The sequence below is a fragment of the Primulina eburnea genome, chromosome 9 (assembly GCF_022965805.1).
Source record: "Primulina eburnea isolate SZY01 chromosome 9, ASM2296580v1, whole genome shotgun sequence".
Taxonomy (NCBI): Eukaryota; Viridiplantae; Streptophyta; class Magnoliopsida; order Lamiales; family Gesneriaceae; genus Primulina; species Primulina eburnea.
Genome location: NC_133109.1, coordinates 9,184,734 through 9,199,628, shown reverse-complemented (window position 1 = coordinate 9,199,628; position 14,895 = coordinate 9,184,734).

Below are 14,895 nucleotides of genomic sequence, written 5' to 3'. Positions count from 1 at the left end.
ATGATTCTTCAAACATTGCGGGTTTGTTCTTTAGAGAAGTCGTTAGGTTGCGTGGCATGCCTAGGACTATTGTTTCTGATCGCGATGTTATATTCTTGAGTTACTTTTGGAAGACTTTATGGGCTATACTTGACACAAAATTGTTGTTTTCTATTACTTGTCATCCTCAAACAGATGGACAAACTGAAGTTGTCAATAGAACTTGGGGAACACTTTTGCGTGCTATTCTTAAAAAGAACTTAGATTGACATTTTTATGGACTTTATTTTGGAGTTGCCAAGGACTAAGATGGGGAGGGATTTTATTTTTGTTGTTGAGGATAGATTCTCTAAGATGGCACATTTTATAGCTTGTCATTAAACCGATGATGATTCAAACATTGCGGATTTGTTCTTTAGAGAAGTCGTTACGTTGCATTGAATGCCTAGGACTACTGTTTCTGGTCGCGATGTTAAATTCTTGAGTTACTATTAGAATAATTTATGGGCTAAACTTGGCACAAAATTGTTGTTTTCTACTACTTGTCATCCTCAAACGGATGGACAAACTGAAGTTGTTAATAGAACTTTGGGAACACTTTTGCGTGCTATTCTTGAAAAGAACTTGGATTGACATTTCTATGGACTTTATTTTGGGGTTGCCTAGTACTAAGAAGGGGAGGGATTTTATTTTTGTTGTTGTGGATAGATTCTCTAAGATGGCAAATTTTATAGCTTGTCATTAAACCGATGATGCTTCAAACATAGCGGATTTGTTCTTTAGAGAAGTCGTTACGTTGCATGGCATGCCTAGGACTATTGTTTCCGGTCGCGATGTTAAATTCTAGAGTTACTTTTGGAAGACTTTATGGGCTAAACTTGGCACAAAATTGTTGTTTTCTACTACTTGTCATCCTCAAACGGAGAGAAAAACTGAAGTTGTCAATAAAATTTTGGGAACACTTTTGCGTGCTATTCTTAAAAAGAACTTGGATTGACATTTCTATGGACTTTATTTTGGGGCTGCCTAGAACTAAAAAGGGGAGGGAATTCTATTTTTGTTGTTGTGGGTAGATTCTCTAAGATGGCACATTTTATAGCTTGTCATAAAACCGATGTTGCTTCAAACATTGCGGATTTGTTCTTTAGAGAAGTCGTTAGGTTGCGTGGCATGCCTAGGACTATTGTTTCTGATCGCGATGTTATATTCTTGAGTTACTTTTGGAAGACTTTATGGGCTATACTTGGCACAAAATTGTTGTTTTCTACTACTTGTCATCCTCAAACGGATGGACAAACTGAAGTTGTCAATAGAACTTTGGGAACACTTTTGCGTGCTATTCTTAAAAAGAACTTAGATTGACATTTCTATGGACTTTATTTTGGAGTTGCCTAGGACTAAGAAGGGGAGAAATTCTATTTTTGTTGTTGTGGATAGATTCTGTAATGCCCGGGAATTTAATTATCGTAATCTGAAATGCTTTGGATATGATTACTGTAATCAGAGATTAATCCGGAATGATTTATTTAATTAATCGAGATGATTATAGACGGAACGGATCGGACCGGGAGAGTCGCGAAAAGAATTAAAATTATGTGTGCAAGAAAGGTCCCGCGCACATGCGTCGCATGTATTGGCGCACATGCGCGGAGATGGCAGAAGCAGCGGCGCATATGCGCGAAGATAATGGCGCATATGCGCGGAAGGGACAGAATGGTTGGTGCATATGCGCGGAAAGATGGGCGCATATGAGCGAGAAGGAAATTGCTAGTTCTTAGGAACTGGCGCATATGCGCGACTTTGTGCGCGCATATGCGCGAAACGTGCAAGACATGCACCTTGCCACTTGTCTTACGTGCATGAAAGGTATATATATATATGCATGTAAAAACTCGAATTCTCCTCAGAATTTGCAAAGGGGAATCGAGGAAAGCTTCCGGGGAAAACTTGGTTCTTTGTTTTAGAAATTGATTTACGAGCAAACTGTCTATCTGAATTGAAATCCGACTTCGGTAATGTGTTCCTATCAACGCAGGCTACGACTGGACGTAAGTTTTATTACGTTTAGACAAGATTTGATTTGATGATGTTGTCAGAACTGAATAGAATTCAGATATGATGTTTCTGTTGTAGTAAACATTGTATAATCGAAGACAGATTGAAGAATAGAGGGGTTATACAATTGTAGTATCCCGATGCCTAATTTGAGTTAATTATTGGATTAATTGTATTTCGGTGGGATCGGAAGGACCGAACCGGGTTCGGATCGTCCGAAGTTGGTTCGGATCGTCCGAAGTGGGTTCGGATCGTCCGTTCTGTTCGGAGTCAGACGAGTCATGTCATGTCAGAGTTCGGATCGTCCGATCAGGGTTCGGATCGTCCGAAGACAGGTGGCTGGACACGTGGAAGACATGCAATGTTCGGATCGTCCGAAGTGGATCGGATCGTCCGAAGTGTTCCGGATCGGAGCGTCCGAAGTGGATCGGATCGTCCGATCGTTGTCTATAAATAGAAGCGCGAGGCTTCACTTTTCACTCGCCAATTCCGAGAGTTCCAGAGCGTTTTAGTCGTTTCTGATGGGTTTCTAGTCTTTTCCCGAGGTTCGGGCAGTAGCGGGGAGCTACTGGTTTTGTAGCGGAGCTGTGCTCTAGTTGGGGGCTAGCGGCATCAGTGGGCTGACTACGGACGCAGGTATAGTTCTGGGTTCCCTTTGAGATTTGGGAGTATCTATTAGTCTAGTTAAGACTTTTAGATGTGGTTTAGTGATATGGTATCACTTGGATTGTAGGCTTGATTCTAGGGCTGATTGCTAGGATCTACTGGTTTGAGGTACGAAAGTACTATCCGAGATAGCAGGATTGAGTATGCTTTACTATGTGTTGCATGTTTATATGTTGCATTATTATCTGTCATAATGATGCATGGTTTATTATGCGGCATTTGCATAATCATGTTGAGCCTGATTATCTTTGAGATAGCCTGTTGAGAGGGTGCTCAGCCCTCGTTTGATGTGGATGGTTGGACCCCGTTGGTCGACGGTGGTCAGGTCACCGGTATATCCACAGGTTTATTTTGGTATGGGAGCCACCTCCTGGTGCGACGGCGCAGAGTGCTACATACCTTGACGTCATTTGTCTGAGCAGTATTTCGTTATACCCAGATCCTGGTATCCAGTACATTTTGCATACATGCATGTCATAGTCTTGTATACTCATGCTTTCGGTAATGAGCGTTTTATGCTCACGTCCTCGGTTTATCTCTGTTTTGGACACCCTATTCGATGGGGCAGGTCTCAGGTTAGACGGTCCAGGAGGGAGTGGACAGGGAGCTGGCAGAGGTTGACCTGTAGTTGTTGGTATTTGTTCTTGGAATTTAGTTCGATCTGGTTGTTTAAGTATTTTGTACTTACAGATTCGATTGGGTTGTATTATTGTTTTTCCGCTGTTTACCTGATTCAGTTTTAAATGTTAATTTTGCATGCTTAAGTTCTGATTAGTAGGTGATTCTGGAACGGGTCACTACATTTATGGTATCAGAGCATGCATTAAGATTTTGGGATTTAGAACTGTTCTTTTGGGTTTAATCTCTGGTAACTTTTGTAGCTAAGAGATGTCTGGTTTTGACGACGATGCTAGTAGTCATGGCAGCGTTGGACGCTGGGGAGACCGCGACGATCGGGAACGTCGTCGAGAACGTCGTCAACACCGTCGTGATGAGCCTCGGAGTTTTAGTATGCATCGGTTCTTGCAGATGGGGCCGAAACCTCTTTCGGGCGGTGAGACTCCGGATGTTGCGGAGAACTGGCTTGAGAGGATGGAGAGCTGCTTCAAGACTTTTCAGTGCTCGGCGGAGCAGCAGATTGATACCCTTGATTTCTTGCTGGAGGGTGGTGCGCGCAAGTGGTGGAGGTCTACCTCTGCACCGATAGTTCAGCGACAGGGTCGAGTTCTTTGGGCCGATTTCCGAGCCGCTTTCATGTTGCTTTACTTTCCGCCAGCTCTTCTGCAGACCAAGGCGATTGAGTTGATCAATCTGAAGCAGGGAAGTTTGTCTGTTGATGAGTATCAGCAGAAGTTCTTTGAGTTGCTTCCATATGTTCCGCATGTCAGTGACAATGCTATGGCCAAGTATAACCATTTTCTTCAGGGCCTCAATCAGGAGATTTATGATCGGGTTGTTGTCTGCGATGATCCGACATCGTATGAGGGCCTTGTAAATCGTTGTCGGCAGGCTGAGGGCAGTTTGTTGAGAGGTCGAGCCATGCAGTCTGCTCGTCCTACTAGTTCTTTGGGTCCCCGCGCCCAAGCATTTAAGAAGGCTGGATCTACTTCTTCTTCCTCTGGATCTGGAGGAGTTCACCATTTTGGGAAAAAGAGGGGCCCGTGTCAGCACTGCGGAAAGGATCACCCGACGGAGCGTTGTCGCAGGGTTGCGGGTGCTTGTTACAAGTGCGGTAAGATGGGCCACATGAAGAGAGATTGTCCACAGACGGGCGGAGGATCAGGATCTGGTTCTCAGGCTTCAGTTCATCAGAGGCCACAGCAGGGACAGTCTACTCAGGGTTCTAACCTCCGACCGCGTACTCAAGGGCAGGTCTTTGCTCTTAACCAGGATCAGGCGGCTGAGGAGAACGAGAGAGTTATCGCAGGTGTGTTTTTATTATGTGGATTACCTGCTTACGTTCTCATTGATACTGGTGCATCGCATTCATTCATATCGGCGAGATTTGCTAAGCGTCATGCGTTACCTTTCACTTCTTTGGACGTTGTGGTATCTGTTTCCACACCGATGGGTCATTCGGTGCTAGCTAAACGTCTAGTTTTGGGTTGTCCTCTAGAGTTTGAGGGTAATGTTTTAACTGCTAATTTGATGATTCTTGCGATGGAGGATTTTGATTGCATTCTGGGAATAGATGTGCTGACTGTGTTTAGAGCTACTGTGGACTGTTATCAGAAGTTTGTGCAGTTTCGTCCAGTTGAGGGCGACAGTTGGTTTTTCTATGGAGAGGGAGCGCGACCCCCGATGCCTGTGGTTTCTGCTCTGAAAGCCTGTCGTGCTTTAGAGTCGGGCGGGGAAGGCTACCTTATCTATGCTATTGATTCGTCCGCAGGTAGTATCGGTGTCGGTGACATTCCAGTGGTTTGCGATTTTCCGGATGTTTTTCCCGAGGAGATTCCTGGTTTTCCTCCTGTTCGGGAAGTAGATTTCGGCATTGATTTAGTGCCAGGCACGGCACCAATCTCTAGAGCTCCTTATCGTTTAGCTCCATCGGAGATGCAAGAATTGAAACAGCAGTTGCAGGATCTTCTTGACAAGGGGTATATTCGACCCAGTGTGTCCCCGTGGGGAGCACCAGTTCTTTTTGTCAAAAAGAAGGATGGTTCTATGCGGCTCTGCATAGATTATCGGCAGTTGAATCATGCGACGATAAAGAATAAGTATCCGTTGCCACGGATTGATGATTTATTTGATCAACTGCAAGGTACCTCTGTGTATTCCAAGATTGATTTAAGGTCTGGTTATCATCAGCTTCGAGTTCATCAGGGAGATATATCGAAGACAGCATTCAGGACCCGGTATGGGCATTATGAGTTTCTGGTTATGCCTTTTGGGGTGACGAATGCACCAGCAGTTTTTATGGATCTGATGAATCGGGTATTTCGGGATTTCTTGGATAAGTTTGTTGTGGTGTTTATAGATGATATCTTAATCTATTCGCATGATCAGCAAGAACACGCACAACACTTGAGGATTATTTTACAGACACTTCGCGAGAATCAGCTTTATGCGAAGCTAAGTAAATGTAAGTTTTGGATTGACAGGGTTGTATTCCTTGGTCATGTCATTTCTAGCGAGGGAGTTTCAGTTGACCCGAGCAAGGTGGAAGCGGTATTGAACTGGTCGCGTCCGACGACAGTAGCCGAGATCCGCAGTTTTCTGGGGTTGGCTGGGTATTATCGCCGTTTCATTGCCAACTTCTCTCAGATTGCTAAGCCACTCACTCAGCTCACTCGGAAAGATGTTTCATTTGAGTGGACATCAGAGTGCGAAGAGAGTTTCTGGGAACTTCGCAGACGTTTGACATCTGCGCCTGTTTTGGCTTTACCGTCTGGATCTGGTGGTTTCAGTGTTTACACCGATGCCTCTTTACAGGGACTAGGGTGTGTTCTGATGCAGAATGAGCATGTGATTGCTTATGCGTCGAGACAGTTAAAGCCTCATGAGGAAAACTATCCTGTTCATGATCTGGAATTAGCAGCGATCGTTTTTGCTTTGAAAATCTGGCGCCATTATCTGTATGGTGAGCGATTTGAGATCTTCACTGATCATAAGAGTTTGAAGTATCTGTTCACTCAGGCTGAGTTGAACATGCGTCAGCGTCGTTGGATGGATCTACTCAAGGATTACGATTGTGAGATCAAGTATCATCCAGGATCTGCGAATCTCACGGCCGATGCTCTTAGTCGCAAGGTGAGGTTATCTGCTCTTCAGACTTGTGCTGTATCTGGGATTATTCAGGATTTCTGTTCGATGGGATTCAATTGTAAGCATCGGAAGGGAACAGAGAGTATCCGTATAGCTACTATTTTGTCCGAGCCAGTTTTGTATTCTCGGATTAGAGATGCTCAGATGTCTGATTCTAAGGTTCAGAAATTAGCTCGGTTGGCTGATGGAGATAATACTTCTGGATTCCACTATCAGTCCGAGGGTCTTTTGTGCTTATCTGGTCGTGTTGTTGTACCGGAAGATGACACTTTGAGGGAGGAGATTTTGTCCCAGGCTCATCGTAGCAAGTTGAGTGTTCATCCAGGGAGCAACAAGATGTATAAAGATTTGAGGACTCGATTTTGGTGGAAGGGTATGAAACGTAATGTTTATCAGTATGTCTCCAAGTGCCTAGTCTGTCAGCAGGTGAAGGCTGAGTATCGACGACCCGGAGGTTTGTTACAGAATCTTCCTATTCCGGAGTGGAAGTGGGAGCATATCACGATGGACTTCGTGACTCACTTGCCTATGTCTGTGGGGAATAGAGATGCTATCTGGGTGGTAGTGGATCGGCTTACTAAGTCTGCCCATTTTCTTCCGTATAACAGAGATTTCACTTTCGATCGGATGGCACGGTTGTACATTCAGGAGATTGTACGGTTTCATGGTGTGCCCGTGAGTATCGTTAGTGACAGAGATCCTCGTTTTACATCTAGATTTTGGGGCAGCTTTCAGCAAGCTTTGGGCACTACCTTGAGTTTGAGTACTGCATATCACCCAGAGACTGACGGTCAGTCAGAGAGGACTATTCGTACTCTTGAGGATATGTTGAGATCTTGTGTGATGGATTTCGGGCCAGCTTGGCAGGATCATCTGCCACTGATAGAGTTTGCATACAACAACAGTTTTCATAGGAGTATTGGTATGTCTCCGTTTGAAGCATTGTATGGTCGACGTTGTCGTACTCCCCTGTTCTGGGAAGAAGTCGGAGAACGACAGGTCGAGGGTCCAGAATTGATTCAGCAGGCCATGGACAAAGTTCTTGTGATCAAACAGCGGATCAAGACTGCTTAGGATCGACAAGCGAGTTATGCGAACACCAAGCGCAGACCTCTTCATTTTGATGCAGGCGAGAAAGTGTTTCTCAAGGTATCACCTTTTCGGAGGATTCTGAGATTTGGACTCAAGGGTAAGCTATCTCCGAGATTCATTGGTCCTTTTGAGATCTTAGAATGTGTGGGAGATTTGGCCTACAGATTAGCTTTGCCACCGTATCTGTCTAGTGTTCACAATGTGTTTCATGTGTCCTTGCTGAGACGATACGTAGCGGATGAGTCTCATGTTTTGCATCCAACATAAGTTCAGCTGAATCCGGATTTGTCTTTTGTGGAAAGACCGGTTTCGATCTTAGACCGGAAGGATAAGGTACTGCGGAATAAGACTATTCCTCTTGTCTTAGTGCAGTGGCAGCGCCGAGGTACTGAAGAAGCTACTTGGGAACTAGAGAGTCGCATGCGGTCAGAGCATCCAGAGATGTTCTAGTTGTAGTATTTTCAGTTATGATTGTAATTTCAGTTGTGCTTTCAGTTGTAATTCATTCTTAAGTTGAATGTATTGTTGTTCAGAATTGTCATTCTTCAGACTCGATTTCGCGGACGAAATCCTTTTTAGAGGGGGAGAATGTAGTATCCCGATGCCTAATTTGAGTTAATTATTGGATTAATTGTATTTCGGTGGGATCGGAAGGACCGAACCGGGTTCGGATCGTCCGAAGTTTGTTCGGATCGTCCGAAGTGGGTTCGGATCGTCCGTTCTGTTCGGAGTCAGACGAGTCATGTCATGTCAGAGTTCGGATCGTCCGATCAGGGTTCGGATCGTCCGAAGACAGGTGGCTGGACACGTGGAAGACATGCAATGTTCGGATCGTCCGAAGTGGATCGGATCGTCCGAAGTGTTCCGGATCGGAGCGTCCGAAGTGGATCGGATCGTCCGATCGTTGTCTATAAATAGAAGCGCGAGGCTTCACTTTTCACTCGCCAATTCCGAGAGTTCCAGAGCGTTTTAGTCGTTTCTGATGGGTTTCTAGTCTTTTCCCGAGGTTCGGGCACTAGCGGGGAGCTAATGGTTTTGTAGCGGAGCTGTGCTCTAGTTGGGGGCTAGCGGCATCAGTGGGCTGACTACGGACGCAGGTATAGTTCTGGGTTCCCTTTGAGATTTGGGAGTATCTATTAGTCTAGTTAAGACTTTTAGATGTGGTTTAGTGATATGGTATCACTTGGATTGTAGGCTTGATTCTAGGGCTGATTGCTAGGATCTACTGGTTTGAGGTACGAAAGTACTATCCGAGATAGCAGGATTGAGTATGCTTTACTATGTGTTGCATGTTTATATGTTGCATTATTATCTGTCATAATGATGCATGGTTTATTATGCGGCATTTGCATAATCATGTTGAGCCTGATTATCTTTGAGATAGCCTGTTGAGAGGGTGCTCAGCCCTCGTTTGATGTGGATGGTTGGACCCCGTTGGCCGACGGTGGTCAGGTCACCGGTATATCCACAGGTTTATTTTGGTATGGGAGCCACCTCCTGGTGCGACGGCGCAGAGTGCTACATACCTTGACGTCATTTGTCTGAGCAGTATTTCGTTATACCCAGATCCTGGTATCCAGTACATTTTGCATACATGCATGTCATAGTCTTGTATACTCATGCTTTCGGTACTGAGCGTTTTATGCTCACGTCCTCGGTTTATCTCTGTTTTGGACACCCTATTCGATGGGGCAGGTCTCAGGTTAGACGGTCCAGGAGGGAGTGGACAGGGAGCTGGCAGAGGTTGACCTGTAGTTGTTGGTATTTGTTCTTGGAATTTAGTTCGATCTGGTTGTTTAAGTATTTTGTACTTACAGATTCGATTGGGTTGTATTATTGTTTTTCCGCTGTTTACCTGATTCAGTTTTAAATGTTAATTTTGCATGCTTAAGTTCTGATTAGTAGGTGATTCTGAAACGGGTCACTACACAATTGTTATGAATTTTAGAAGATATTGACTGAGAATTCACACTAAATTCTAGTATTCTTGGTTGAAGAATAAATAGATGATTATTCTTATGGGTCTGGATAGATTATTCAGTAGTTATATGAAGTCAGATCGAAGAAATAACACCGTATGTCTGTGTTATGAATTTCAGCATTTTTGACAGTTGTCTATGATAGATATTGATATGCTGGGACTAGAAGAATGATATTATGGTATTGATATTACCGTTGAGACATCAGTTGATTCAGATTGATTAGTTTCAGTATTGGTTTCTGTTATCGTGTGATATTGTTGATATGAATCAGATTGTAGTTTATAAAGATATTGATCAGAACAGATTGTAAATCGGGTTACACATTGATACAATGTATCTGTTGTTGTCATTTCAGATCAGATATGGACAAATTCGACTTCGAGACGTCGTCTTCATCAGATCAGGAAGACAAAGGTATAATTCATGTGATATTCGGGAAGAACAACTCAATTGAGATCGCGTTGAGTTGCCCACTAAATCACATACTATACTCTTGTTATGTTTTATATGATTATGCTATGATTATAAATTGTTATTCATGCATTAAGATAGGACAGTCTGGAGATCAGGCAGACTCTAGACGTTCGGCGATATCTCAGCTCTGGGGAAGATCACCGCCCCTTTTGTAGATGCGGATACAGATCAGGCCGAAGTCTAGGAATAAGACGTACAACACCTCGATTGGTAGGGTAGGTGACAGCCAGTGACGTCTTATTCACCCCGGGATCCCTAGAGTTACAGATCGAGTCGAGTCTAGACATGGTTTGATTAGGACTGAATGCTTATATAGATGTGGCTCCTAGATCATGGGACCCATCGTTATTGCTTCCAGTTGTGCTAGCATGTTTTTATGATTTAGATTGGTTATATGCATGTTTAGCTGATTTGAAGTGCATGCTTGTTGTGATTAGATTTCATAGCTTATGAAATCTAATGTTTTGATTTTATTCATGACAGCATGTTTCATGAACTATTTTATGTATATACATGTTTACCATGTTTTATACTGGGATTTATTTCTCACCGGAGTTATCCGGCTGTTGTCTTGTTTTGTATGTGTGCATGACAACAGGTGGGGCTGGTTCGGGGTCAAGATGATGATGAGAGAAGACGAGTTTAGCGTGGTGATTCCGGACTTACAGTAGACTTGGTTCTATTACTGGACTTTAGTAGTTGAACCTTAAATTAGCTTGTTGTACTTTTAATACTGAAATGTAGTTTATACAGACATGTATAGTATTTAGATTCCTTTACCTTCCGCAGTTATATTTTAAAACGAAAAATTTTTAGACCCTGTTTATCAGAACAGATTATTAAATCCCAATAAGAACATGATTAGCGTCCGGGTCCCCACAACAGGTGGTATCAGAGCCAAGATCCTTTAGAGATAGATCTTTAGATTGAGATAGTCAGAACTGATAGATTTTTTTAGATTGACTTAGATTGAGATAGAAGAGAGTGAGCGGGGTAGATGAATTTTCTTTCCTTGCATGTGTGTGCTAGCATGAGATTGATTTTAATGTTGACTGACATTGTGTGCTAGCATGAGACTAGGTGTTACTGCTTAAAGATACATGTTTACCTGATTATATGATTTGAATTGGTATTATGTATTCTTGAATATGAATCAGATCGGAATCATGATCAGCAGTAAGATGATCATGATCAGAAAAGATTGGCACATCATTGTATTATTGGATTACTAATGTTTGTGGTAATCAGATGTACATCCCCGAAGGATTTTGGAAACAGGCAGTACTTCGTATAATCAGATGGATATATCAGAACCGCAGATAGATGTGTCAGCGACTCCGATGGAAACCAAGTTGGCAGAGTTTCAGTTATTACAGCCGCCGATTCTGAGTGGTATCGAGACATCTGCAGAATGTCAGAACTGGTTTGATGATATGGAGATACTGTTAGGGTTACTTGATTGTACAGATGCGCAGAGGGTTAAATTGGTAAGTTATCAGTTACGAGAGGCTGCCAGAAATTGGTGGATTACGATCAAAGGTATATTAGAACTACGTGGTACGGTGATCACGTGGGAAGTCTTTACAACTGAATTCTATCAACGATTTTTCTCAGTGTCTTATAGAGAGGACAAAAGAGCGGAATTTGAGAATTTGAGACAAGGTCAAATGAATGTTGAAGACTATATTGCCAAATTCTCTACGCTACTGCATTTTGCTCCTCAGTTGGCTGGGAATGATGAAGCTGTAGTGAATCAGTTCGTCAGAGGATTGAATTCAGAGATAGTAGCATTGATGAATATACAGCAACCTTATCATTTTGCTGATGTCTTAAGTAAAGCGAAGAGAGCGGAGGCCAGTCTGATTAGACAATTGACAAGGTTGTGTGTGAAGCAACCGCAGACACAGCAATCCCCTCTCCGATTGGATCGTGGCAGTACAAGTGGAAAGCAAGAGTTATTGAAAGCTCGGAAGCAACCGTTCAAGAGATTCGGAAGTGGTTCCTCTAGCTCTAGTGGATCCAGTTCGCATTATACGGGCGTGTATTGCAGGAATTGTGGAAGGAGACACTCCACGGAGCAATGCCAAGGAGTGCTTGGTAGATGCAATATATGTAGACAGCATGGGCATTTTGCTAGAGTGTGTCCTCAGAAGGGTTCCCAGAGATTTCAGGGCGCAGGACCATCTGGTGGCAATGTATAAGTAACAGACCCAGAAATTACAACAGGTACTATTTTATGATTTTATTGCATACTCACTGATATGTACAAGGGCATTTTTATGAGTATCTGTGATTGGATAGCATGAAGATATGCTGTATCTGTTGGGTCTGTGTATACTGTAGTATTGATTCCTTGGCTGTTAAGGAATATGTTGATATCAGAAATTTCTGTGACATATTATATACTACAGTTAGATGAGGATGGGACTGGATTAGATTATGATGTACTTGTAATTGTTTGATTTGGATTGCATTATTGACATGTATATGCTAAACAAGTACAGAAATATCGTAGAATGTGTTCCAGAAATGGTAATATTTAGACCCGATCTAGTTGATAAATGAGGATTTTAGATCTAGAATCCCTTAGAAAATTGTATTGTTTAGGGCTCGATTATTACAAAAAGGAACAGATGGCATCCTTATGTATCCAGTAGATCCACTGAAATCGAGCCTAACAATTACAAATTTGATAGTAATGTACGAGTAGATTGCTAATCGTTAGATAAGATGTCAGATTTGTTTTGTATCAGAAAGATAGATTTTAGAATTGAATCGATACCAAGTACTGTGTTTAGTTAGAATTCAGTACAGAATGAAGTGAAAGAATTGACAGATTAAAGTAGGGGCTGAAGAATACAGTTGATTGAGTATTTGTTCGTCGATATTTCAGATTCTGTTTCTAGATTGATAGAGTCTGTATTCAGAAATATTCTGAAGATTTAGGCTTGTTATATCTATGATCTGAGGATATATGCACAGTATCTGACTGACTAATTAAATATTTGAAGCTTTTGTTGATTATTCAGAAAACGGTGTTCTTGTATACAGAGATGGGTCAGGTAGGAATCCGGTATACAGTTATTGATACAGGTTTTTATTCAGACTATGCAGTATCAGAAATATCAAAATTAGCAGAATGTCAAAGATGTCAGAACTTTATTAGCTGGTTTGGGCAGATTATCTTCTTCTGATTATCTTATTCTCATATTGCGGTATATCTGCTGAGTATTGTTATTGTTCTAAATCAGTATTTGAGACATTTTATATTGGTTGGGAGTATATTCTATTTGCAGATGAGATATAGCAGTTGATCTGGGCGGTATGAAGATTGGTCAGCCAGCCAGAATTTATTATGTCATGAGTTTCTTAAACTCACTAGATCTGTATAAGTTCTTTCTATTCAGAATTCGATGTGATATTACCGTTATTGTGAATCAGTGTAATACAGTTTATTGTAAACAGTTGAAATCAGAGCAGAGTATCGTTTACAGTAACAGATATGTGACTTTGTGTTTGTATCAGACAGACTACTTCTATTGTGTGATGCCAGAATGTTTCAGAATTATTTATAGCTTTTGATATGAGTAGTCAGAGCCGAATGCCAGGTAGGTATTTCTTCATTATTTTATATTATTAACTGATTGTTTATACCGGATAGTTCGAATCTGAAGTCACAAGTAGTGTCAGAAATGCACCGCAGGGGATTCAGTTTTCATTCAGATATTTCAGAATGTATGATATTCGAACAAATAGTGTTGGTATAGACAGATTTGATCAGTTATAACAGAATTTGTACCGAAATGTTGGCAGAAATTGTACCGATGTGTCCGAATCGCTAACAGTAGAAGTTAGAAAGATAGAACTCAGAAGATTATTACCGACTTAGTATAATCCTGAATAGAAATGGAAGTACATTTCTAGGACTGATGTAATGAAATTACCGCCATTTTCTTCAGATTGGGATATGGTATGATCGTGATTGATAGATTGTTCAATCTATATCTAGTAGTTTGTAAAGATGATGTACAAACAGAACTAGGTGACAGAGATCCCTGTCAAAGAAATAGTCAGATTGACTAGAATGATGATTTCGAGTAGAGTATATCAGACTATGATTACGATTAAGTGTGTACTTGTGGTAGATTATATCATAAGCTCTCTCTGGCAGATTGTTCACAAATTGACAGGTAGTCGGAGTGTCTTGTTCAGATATTGAAAGATATTGGTAGAACTCTAGTGCTGAATGTTAGCACTAGTTATCAAGATAATTCAGAATGGATAGATGTAGGAAACCAATGTCGGATGATGACGATTGGTATTTGAAACCGAAGATGGAATAGGTCCTTGATTGGGATAAACAGATGGGATAGCAACTACAGGTGGTATTGCTTTGTTATGGATTGCAATTAGTATATACGGATGTTGTATAGCCAATGTTATCCGACTGAGATACTTGATGAATTCTGATTCCAGACTGCAATCAGAGATTGATTCGGCTAGAATGAGTTAAAGAAAGATACCTCAAAATGTTGTTAGTGAGATGAGTTTGGATGTTAAACTCTGTTATATATTTCTTCTGATAAATCTGGTTTGATGATTGGTGAGTTCGAGGACGAACTCAGATTTAAGAGGGGGAGAAATTTAATGCCCGGGAATTTAATTATCGTAATCTGAAATGCTTTGGATATGATTACTGTAATCAGAGATTAATCCGGAATGATTTATTTAATTAATCGAGATGATTATAGACGGAACAGATCGGACCGGGAGAGTCGCGAAAAGAATTAAAATTATGTGTGCAAGAAAGGTCCCGCGCACATGCGCAGCATGTATTGGCGCACATGCGCGGAGATGGCAGAAGCAGCGGCGCATATGCGTG